The sequence below is a fragment of the Crassostrea angulata genome, chromosome 8 (assembly GCF_025612915.1).
Source record: "Crassostrea angulata isolate pt1a10 chromosome 8, ASM2561291v2, whole genome shotgun sequence".
NCBI lineage: Eukaryota > Metazoa > Mollusca > Bivalvia > Ostreida > Ostreidae > Magallana > Magallana angulata.
The window spans coordinates 40,557,844-40,569,314 of record NC_069118.1 but is presented as its reverse complement, the minus strand read 5'-3'; the positions used below and the strand labels follow the sequence as shown (position 1 = coordinate 40,569,314).

Genomic DNA, 11,471 nt, shown 5'->3' with positions numbered 1-11,471 from the left:
TAGTGACATGTATGCGTATGTTTATAAAATGTAGGTGTAAATAAATTTAGATCAATCAATAAACAATTGACACTCTATAGAATGTATTTTCAGTATAATAATTATTTGTCTAGATTAATTAGAGAAAAGATAAATATATAGACGTATTTAAAATGTGGGTTTGTTATTACACGTATATCCGAATTTTGGACATTTGAATAAGGAGTTATGTAGAATTTTGCCAAGGACCCTATTCAACTTTGCGATATCCTGCTATTAGTGTGTACTAGATAACAAATATTGGATGACCTACAAGTATGTTATACCACACTTGATATTCTACATTGATCATTTTGTTTCAATAATCAATATTCTGAATTGAGCCAATATTGAAAGTTTTAAGACCGCTAAAAATAAAGAATATTTGTCATGACACATGTATCACTTCATAAAAGCTTTCCAAACGTTTTCTAATTTGGGTTTTTGAAGACTTTGGACTAGTCATGTTAAACATTAGATAGAATGAGTGTTAACAACTTGGAACATGCTCTCACACAATCATTAATAAAAATTGATAATACACCTTGTATATATTCTAAAGTTTTTTATGCTGATTTAATTAATTTCCCTAATATGTTTTTGTTTAAAGTCTAATTGCACCATTACCATGAGAAGTATTGTATGGTAAAAAAACTCTTCAAGTTATAACAGATCATCGAAACCTCATTCGTTGCTTATTGACAATTCTATGATAGAGTTCAATTAAGTAGAAATGAAAAATTACCAATATTGATAATAAAAAAAATAAAACAAAATTGTTGGCAACAAACACCGGTAAATTAAAGCAGCGATTTGGGTAAAATACAGTGTAAGTGCATTTTTGTGTTCTTTCATATTATAGCTTTGCTACACAATTTGACGAAGTTCTGTTCAAAGTCAAGAAGTTCCTTTTTATCTATCTTCAGATTAAAAGCTTTGCGAAAAAAATTCGGGATAACAAGATGTACAGCTACAATGCTTGAAATACATTACCCTTGCAATTCGCAGCTTACAAAAATCTGGGCTAGTTTCGAACTGATTTACCGACATGGCTCAACTTATTTTGTTCAATATGATTTGTAATGAAAACATTCCTCTTAAATTCACTACAGAAGGTTTCTCATAATCTGTACCCGCAATTCTTTATAACACCATTATCAGCATCGTTAAGTGAGTTATGGTTTGTTTAAATATAAAAATGACAACTCATTACTCTTGAGTTGTCATTTGTCACTGTTTGAGGTCGGTTAGTGTATTCATGAGAAAATGTGTTGCTAGTTAAGCTACAACATATAAGTTGTAAAATAAATAAGTTTTTTTTCCCACAAAATGGGTAAAAATTAAAACTAATCAGTCACAATTGAGCACGGATTTGTGCATCGTAAATGAAAAGTGTTTTTTATTTGAGGAACTAAAGTTCTGTGCCATTTTCACTGGCAAATGAGTGTTGGTAAAATGATATTAAAATGCACTTCGAACGATTGAGAATATTTTATTAGGTGCATATGTTAAAACGTAGAATATTCTCCAATATTTAGTATATACTTTTAACTATTTATCAAATATTGAATATATATACAGTGATACAGGTCAATAAAGTATAGAACTAATTTAGATAAACACAGTATGTATATATCCAAGAATTTTGAGGAATATTTCAAAATTTCGGAGAGCAATTAACATTTACTATTTCAACTTCGAATATGGAACGTTATTTCAATACATAGAAGACATTTCTTTGAAAGACAAATCTATTATCTGATCAATTTTTATTATAAAAACTCAAAGTTATCTGCTGATGTGCATGAAGTGTTTATAACAAGTAGAGTTTTCTTTCACATCTCTGGAAAGACTTTAAGTAGTTTGTATTCTTTTTTTTTTTTTTTTTTTTTTAATTCTAAAAGATAGAGACTTTTACCAATATCCTTAGTTCACTTAAAAAGTAAGTCAATTATTTTATCCAAATGGTTCCGAGCCCCCCCCCCCCCCGCCTCCCCTTCCCCATTTTAGCAGACATGGTCATTGAAATTTTTTAAAAATGAATGAAAATAGTTAACCATTCATCTGAAAAAAAAAAAAAAACACTTGGAATGGACGCGTAAATTCTGGCCTATCAAGTTGAATTAAAACATTTCAATGGTCAGGGCACTTGAACATGTGTGTTTTACATTGATTCCTTTTGATTAAGGAGACAGAAAAACTATTTCGTTGACGTAACCGGACTTCTTGAATCGTAACATAATTTATCCTTTTCTCATAGTAATTGAGACTTTACCATTATAGTATAAAATGCTTGCTATTGCTACTTCTCTAGAATCACTAGATATGAAATTCACAGATTTTGACCTGTTGATTTAAATCATTTAATTGAATTATTTACAGCTTTATTTAAAGCCCCTTTCACAATTGGCGCACGACCACTTTACACCATTTTGCGATCGAAATTGTTGAGCTTCGCACGAGCTCTCGCATACGTTGCACGAGCTCTCGCTTACGTTGCACGAGCTCTCGCATTCCTTGCATACGTTTTACTGGTCGCATCAAGTCTCCTCTGAATAGTGGACATGCACACTATTCAGACGCGACCCAACGCGATCCAAATTATCGCAGTGCAACGCACGAACAATAGTACGAACTTTTTACAACGTTTTGTGTACTCGCAAGAGTGATACACGATTTATAAAGATTGTAAGATAAATTGCTGGTGTTTATGCGTCTGTTTTGTGACCGTGAAACTGTTGCTCAACGTATCCCATGTAATCTTGCAACGTTTTACTATCATTGCACGACTTATCAGCCTCAATATGCCATGCTTTGCCATTAGTATATATACCCTATATAAGTATCTCTGTTTCAGAACAAAATTAACAATATTCATTTATTGTATGATGATGAGGGAAATGCATGTATGATGATTTATTCCCTCAAGAAAAATCATATTTCCCAAGGTCTTCGCCCGAGAGATTTTTTTTTTCTAGGGAATAAATCCTCATGCTCCCTGAACATTAATGCAATAAACGTTTTTTTATACCAAGCAACATATGATTACACTAAATACGTTGATTTCTAATAATGTTTTACTTTTCAACAGTTGCAACATTAACGTCGTGATTGTTTGATTTCCCATGCAAATGTCTCACTTTTTTTTCATAAATCATAGATAGTTAAGTTGGTTCTGAGATATAAAGAGAATCATAATGATTAAATATTTTTGATTTAATCATATTTGTCTACATCGTATGCTCATATCTGCTTTTTCATTCCTATGATATCTCCCTGTCACGTGACTTTCTAGACCAATCAGATAAAATAGAATAATCATATTGAGGTATAATAATAAATGCTGCTGCATATCTATACCTTCTTGGGCCTCATCTTTTCTCGCTTCCAACTATGCCTACTGAATGTGGGCGGTGAACATGCCCCCGCTGACTCGCACGATCATTCGTACTATGGAAGGCATAATCGCACGTCCAATCACATTGGTGCACGTTCAATCGTCCGATCACCTAGTCTCTCGTGTGTTCCTATCGTATTATCTTTCAACAGTTGCTTTCATCGTACAACAGTCGCATATAGCCGCCAGATATATCGCAAGATTCGATGCGTTTTCGTCGCACAACGTTCGCTTAGATCGTGCGAAATTCGTACGAATACTTTTTTTCATATGCGATTATATCGGCAACACTTGGCGATTCATATCTAATTTTTTCGGTCGCACGAATATTTGGTCGCTTCTGCTCGTGCGCCAATTGTGAAAGGGGCTTAACGTATGAAAAATGTCTCTTATGATCAATTGCATACTAATTGGTTCATTTTAATGATGTGTGTTATTAAATTTAGTAGTCAAAGGAAATACATTAGAGCTTCGGCAAGACGGAAATTGAAACCGTTGTACTCGTAAATGCCATAATGACAATCGAATATAGACATGTTTGCCTTTAAGGATATTCCAGTATAGAAAGTCGCCTTTCTCATGGTTACATATTGTAATCTTGCAGTACAATATAAACTTAGGAACTTATGAGGAGTCCGCAATTGGTTTGAAATTGGCAAAATTAACCTGAGGACTAGACGGTAATCTTCGCAATCTTCGCAATCCACTGTCACAACGTAGGTGTATGATGGTTGCATTCCTTAATTCTTTAAAATCTGCTTAAAATGTGATTGATGTTATTTCTTGATCGATCGAAACTTTAGCGGTAAAGTGAGCACAATTTTATGGACTTGCACGGGCTCACCCAATACTTCTTAAAATGTGTAATAGCCATTCTAACGTTCGAATATATTGTATATTTATTTAGTTTTTCATTTTGTGAAACACTCTGATCGCCATAAAGAATAAATAATAAGAAAATGTCACTCACTTTATTTTATTGATTAAGTATATGCGAAGGCGAACAGTTTTATCCTCAATGGAGTGTTACCATAGGTTTACTGTACCTAAGCTGAATTAGTCTTTCACTTTAAGTTTAAATCACAGTCGATAAATAATGTCAAATGCTCAGGGTGAACGCAACAAATTTAATATTGTCTGTTAATACTTTAAATGAACATATAACACATGTTGTATTATAAGCTATAAACTTGTAAAGATAACCTAACAAGTTTATTTGTCAACTTACAATATTATGTCTATTAATAATGCATTCAGGGATAGTACATGTAAGTAACTGATTGGTTACTACCCTTCCTGGAATGATCGCAATATAAACCATTATTATAAATGTAAAACGTTTCCCTGTGAAAAATATTTAGGGAAATAAATTCACTCATGTGTTGAATTATTCTTGTTATGTCGAAAGGAAATCATTTTTATTTTGGAAAAGTAACAAATAGTTTATATGGTATTTTCTTTCTCTTGACATGGTCATGTTGATTTCGTGAAATTTGTTGCTGAAACCTGTGTCACTCAGTGTCCAGAAAAAGGGTAAGATTTTTTTTGTTTTATGCTATCATCATCGTCACCGTTGCTGTAACACGCAATACCATTTACTTACTTTGAAGTCTTGTTTTGTTGTACTATATATATTATATGCAATGGTTGACGGCTGACTGGTTGATTATTAAATTCAATCATCTACCATAGACAAAAACAATTTCCTATTATTTGTGTAGTACAAAGTGCATTCTAATTAGGCACTTTTTAAAGATTAAAAAACAAAGACGTAGGTTGTCTCTTCGTAAGTGACAAGTAAAAACATTTTTCAGATACAATAACTGTTGTACAGACTATGAATGGGACCGAATTCTGGGAAACTGTACAAGTAAGTTTATTTTTTTTTTCAAAACAAAGGGTGCAATTTCTAGAATAAAACTTACATATTCCATGCACAGTTTTTTTTTTAATATCTTTGACACTTTCGTACTATAAAAAAAACACAGGACGGTATAAAGCCATGCAGATGGTTGTAGAAGTGCATTAAACAAAGTTTTAACCTACTTTCTTTTTGTTTCCTATTTCAGGATGTAAGCCGGGGTTTTATGGAATAAATTGTAACAAAACCTGTCCATATCCTAGTTTTGGTTATGGTTGCCAAAAAAATTGTTCTCAAAAGTATGTGATTTTGCAAAAGGTTGTTCAAGTGAGTACAATGTCGAATTGCTTTACTCAAAGTGGTCGAATTCGATTGCATTGGCTATTTTAGTTCGTATTTAAAGAAAACGTTGGGGAAACAGTTAAGCAATGATTGAATAAGTTGTGAATGTCATGCGTTAATAAATTAATTAAAGAATTCAATAGAAAACGGCAGGGATGTTGAGTTTACAAACCAACTAATTAGCTGGAAAGTACTCATGAAACTGCTAAGACATTAGGAAGGTGCAGTTTGGTGCTGTTAATTTAAGTTAATAATTTCTCCTAAACGCTTTTATATTTTAAAATCATGACATCATTTCATTAAAATGAATCTATATATCTCAGGTATGTCAACTGCATGCAGTGGAATTTAATCTAAAAGCTATGAGCTTTCATAAGGCAGTACTACCTGCACTGAAGTGTTTGCCGATAAATTACATTTGTTTGAACCAAGACATATGTAAAGAATAGTCCAATATTGATCATTAATAGATTCTTTTTGATTTAATGCTTGAGTAAACAATGTGACCTATAGACTTTTTAATTTTTTTTTTTACAATTATCAGTCTGAATGTAGTTAATTTAGCAAAAGTACGAAAAAGGATTTGCAAAGAAATTTTTACTATTTTTTGTTTTATCAATTTCGCCCCCTTTTTACAGTATCAAAGGGTTGTTATACTACTTACCACATGATTCATTTCCATTTTTTTCTGTTGGGTTATAGCTATCTAAAAATTATATCTTTAAATTTGTTAAAAAAAAGTTTATATATTTTTTTACACTTTTTAATTGAAGACGAAACAACAAATGAAGTTTACGCTAAAGATGATGTGAGAGACTACAGAGCTACTCCTTTCAACATCTCGTCTTCAATTACGATGAACAATATGGGTAATCTGAATCCTGATATAGAAGGATCTAGTGATGATGTTTTCCTGGAACGGCTTAGAACCTGGTTTAACTCAAATAGCATGTCCATTACGATGATTTGCATAGTTGGTTTAGTTTTGATAGCACTTTTAATTATTTTTGTACGCAAAATCACACACAAAAGACATTCTCAAAAGCATAGTTATCAATGTCCTAATGACAGATTATCAGAACCAGTTCATTATGAAGTGACCTCAAATTTAGCAGTTTAACACATTGAAGAGAGGTTTGCCTTTTTGAAATCTCAGCGGAAAAAAGTAAAATTTGGTTTAGTGCTTAATTATCATGCTATTGTGCTAAAAAACATTTATCAGAAAATGTTTAAGGTAATAACAAAATGCATATATAATACATTTATCGACAAAAGTTTGGTAACATTTATCTATGATCGATGTTTTCCGTCTGACTGTAAAGAAACTTGATTCAATCAGGGGAATATCAGCTTTCTTTTATTCTCCGCTTAGTCATTTGTAAAAAATTAGGTGAAATTTAACGTCAGTCTATTCAATCTTTTAAAGACAATTGGAACTAATGGCAAAACAAAAACTAAAATGAAATGAAAATAACTTTTTACAATACAGAAGCAAATTGAATTAAAAAAAAACAAGCGATTCAACAAAGCTTACCTCAATATCGTATACTGGAACACATTTCTTTTTGATATTTCCAAAAGAGTTGAAATTAAAAAAAAAATTATAACACATACTGTGTTTTGGGGGATTTCTAGGGGGCAAAATATAAATATACAAATGATTATCATTTTGATTCAAGAATGATTTTTGAATCTCATTATCTACTTTTTCTTCGTATCTATCAGGCAAAAAAAAATTCACAGTTTTTAGGTATCACATTACAGCAATGTATATTGCATCATAATACTTTCAATAAATTTTTTTTTTTTTGGTTTCTATTTAACCTTGTGTTAATGTGTATATACACTAAAAATGATAATATAAGACCCCCCCCCCCCTAAAAAAAAATAATAAAAAAATAAAAATATCGGAGGACTTATATTAATTTGTTCAAAAATACTATGATTATAATTCTATTCAAATTAAATTTTGTTTGGAGAATTTATTTTGTAAATTGATTCTAATATGCTTTTAACAGTTGTTATAAACAGAAACGATAAAATTTTAAATCGAAATGCTGTAAATATATTCGGATTTGATACCACTCATTTTATCACGAGCACATAAGTTCATGAAAAGTCGAATATAATGGGGGGGGGCATATAAAAAAATTACATTTTTCACTGTCAAAAATTAAAATTTCACTCACTTTCACAACAGACCGTGAAGAGGAAATATTTATATATTTATTGATAAACATGGGTCTTATGATATCACAGTGACAAGTCAAGGAAAACAGATCAACAATGACTGTAACAGACGTAGAGTTAACAGTCAGACTCGGAAAAATACATCAAACAGATTAGTTTATAAAAGAGCAGGAAGCATCTTCGTTGGTTTATATCTCATAGTCGAAAAAAGAAAGTCATTCGTTTTCACGTAAAAATATCCTATAGAATATGGACAAAAACAAGCATGGAAAACCAATCTTTAGAAACAGAAATTGTACATGTATGCTGTATATGCCGGAGAATATTAACGAAGATATCTTAATGCTGACAATGTCGTGGTGCTTAACATGTCAGTTAGGGTTATATCCCGTTGCGTTGGAATACCAACCTGGAATGCGTTCGAGCCGACATGTGAAGTTACTGATTTACTTTAACATTTACACTATAACATACCGTATATCAGTGTTTTTTCCGCGTGTATCCAATTTCCGCTTTGTTCGCGACAATTTCTGAATCGCGGAAAATATATCAGCGTAAATTTGATACAAAGTGTTGTTCTTAAAATATAGTTCTCTCTATCCTCATGAAGTAAACAGGTATGTAAAAGTACAATGAATTGTGTTCAGTAAGTTTAGAGTAGAAATTGCGGGATCGGAAGCAAGCACAAGATAATAGGTTTGTAAGCCTCATACTTTATTTAATAATCCATTGACAAGCTAATTAAAACGGTCGCTTTTCTTGCGTAAACCAATGTCTAATCATAACTGAGCTACTGGTATATGTAACGGTACATGATCTATTTATCTATGACTGTTTGCGTCTCTGAACATAATTATCGGTAATTATTTAACATTAAAGAAATCGTGTACATGTAAATGGTTTGTCCGAATTTTTAATTATAAAGAGCGGCAATTTAGATTCTTTTACCCTCTTACTTCACAGGGTTAAACAATCTTAAATTATATTTTCACTATAACTTAGAAATAGTGAAAATTTGATTCGCGTAAATTTTATATACCGTTCTAGGTTCTAAATCGCTAAAAAAACATGACGCGGAAAAAACCTGATATACGGTATAACAAATTTCATGTTTACGCATTACGCATTACATGTATACATCGAGATACTAACGGGCATTTTTGGAGTAAATGTACCTGCTGTAAATGATTTTGAACTGTATATTAGTAAACTTCAGGGATTGAGGCATAGGAAAATTGACACAGTGAAAGGGTTGTTGTTGATAGGATTAGATTGTTCACGGGAGATTAACTGTATGACTACAGTATACATGTATGTGTTGAAACACAAAATATGATAAGTAATAATAATGAATAAATTTAATTAAGATTTGTCATAATCTACATACGTTTAAGACGAAAATATGATTGCATGTTATAATTTAAGATGAATGAAAGCTGACCTTAAAGCTGACGACAGTTTGGGCACCATATTATTTTCGACTGTTGGTCGAGAGATTTAGTTTGTATGGTTGCCCTCCAATCGAGGCTTTTGGGTTGTATGGACTTCTAAATGCATGAAACATGTGTAGCCGGTGTTTTATTAAGAAAAACAAGTCCGGTTGTGGGTTATTCTCACTTTATTGCCTGACCCAAGGACTATAGTATTTATGGGATCAGCCCTACAATAATCAACATAAATATTAATATACAATATGACAAATAATAATGTCATTTGCACGCTCACATGTATTTGCTATATAAATAAAACACACAGTCCCATAGCCTCTAACATTGGCAATGAAATAATTACGTTTATGTTATTGAACTTGATAATTTAAAATGGATATCAGCAACTATATACTCAGTTACTTGTTATAGTTGGCTATCAAATACATGTAGTAGTCTAGAATTACATATAATATCAATGTAATAATGTGCATATTTAACTATATCTGGGCAATGTAGCTGTCACATATACCTGGAACAGTGCTGTATTTCAATTAAAAAGTACATGAAATATTAGAGGATAGAATACAGCGTTACAAGTAAGCTTCAACATTACGTTTTCATTATTTATAAAGTAAAATTATCAGAATACTAAATTAATGTATACGTCTAGCAGACTAAAAAAACATTCATTTATTCACTCATTCAAAAGAGGAAATATTAGTGGGAGATAAAAACGACTTACTGTGCGTTCTGTATGTAACTATTTAGTAATACGTAAGTGGCTAGAATATGCTCTGCCTACGCCCTGAGTCGTAACTGGTCTGGTCACTCTCAGAACCTGTAGCCAAAGTGGCTAGGCCAATCAAATACGTTGATATTTTTACAACTGTCTCGTCGGTTAGGTTGTTTAGTTATTAATAGTTACATGCAATGGAAGAAGATGAATATAGAATGAAATGATGATTTGATGAAAACAACATAAACATGAAGACATATTTTATTTTATTTAAACATACATATTGATCTTTTTATTCAAATATACAAACACACGCAAAATCGACACTACCACACGTGCGATTTAGTGCTATCAATAGAAAAAATAGGGCATTTTTTAAAAAGCGGTTTAGGCACCTGATCCTACCTCTATCTGTTTGGAGGTCCGTGTTGCTCTGCTTTGAATTTGTATTTCGTTTTATGGATTTTTGAGATGGTTCACGGTGAGTTATTGTCATGTTTTCATTAAGGTATCCGAATTATTAAGCACAATTAGCACTATCTTTGTTTGCCTGCACATCAAACACGTGTGTGGTTCATACGAAAGGTATAAGGTCTGCATCATATATTTTATTCCCCAACACTACATAAACAATAATAACTGCAAGATAATAACATCGTTTTGTCAATTTTTCATCAGTTTATACATATAAACATTCCGTTTTCTGAAGTTCATACTTTCATCAACCCGATCTACTGCAGTTTATAGTTTGCACATGTGCGTTGATATGACAGAATTAGTATAATACCGGAGACTTTTCTTGCAACAATCAAAGATCTTGAAAGTGCGACTATAGCTGGATTGCAGTATGTTTTGTTAAGTCTCTTTCATGTGATGTTCCTTTTTAGTGCAAGGATTGTCATGTTTTCCTTAAAAACGTGTGTGTCCTAATTTTGTATCCACTGTAATGTGTTTTAGTGAATGAACTACGCGGAGGTGTTAAGGAAGCATATGGGCAATTTAGCGTCTTATTTTGACTGTTATATTCAAAATCGTGAATTTAAATAATTATTTTGAATGAGATCAAAAACTTAGTATTATCCTTTACAATAGATGTCAGTGCAATAAAATCGGGTAGTACATTACTGCTACATTGGTACATTATCACGTGACAACTATAAATAGCTTACGTATTAATATTCCTTAACATAAAATAAGATAGAACAACACTACCCCGCGGTTTCCAAAATAAAATAAGCATATCAAGTAAAAGCAAAACATCTCCGTTTAATCAAAACCGCTGCTAAAATCCTATGTTTGTCCTTATTAAAAAGTTATTTATCCGATCTAGTAAAACCTTCCCAACTTTTATATAGTTTGCACGGAAAACGGCAAATTGCATCAAAACAACACACAACATGGGAATCTAGCAGCACTTTTCAATTTAAGCATTTATCAAACTAACGATAAAATTCCAAGTTCAATATATACGGGTTAGTGTTGTTCTAGTCGGGTTTT

The 11,471-nt window shown here is 31.9% G+C and overlaps 1 pseudogene; it reads left to right on the top strand.

Annotated features, from left to right (window-relative positions):
- The first annotated feature begins 4,907 nt into the window (after positions 1-4,907).
- On the top strand, positions 4,908-7,743 carry LOC128160965 (multiple epidermal growth factor-like domains protein 10; annotated as a pseudogene).
- Positions 7,744-11,471: the final 3,728 nt, after the last annotated feature.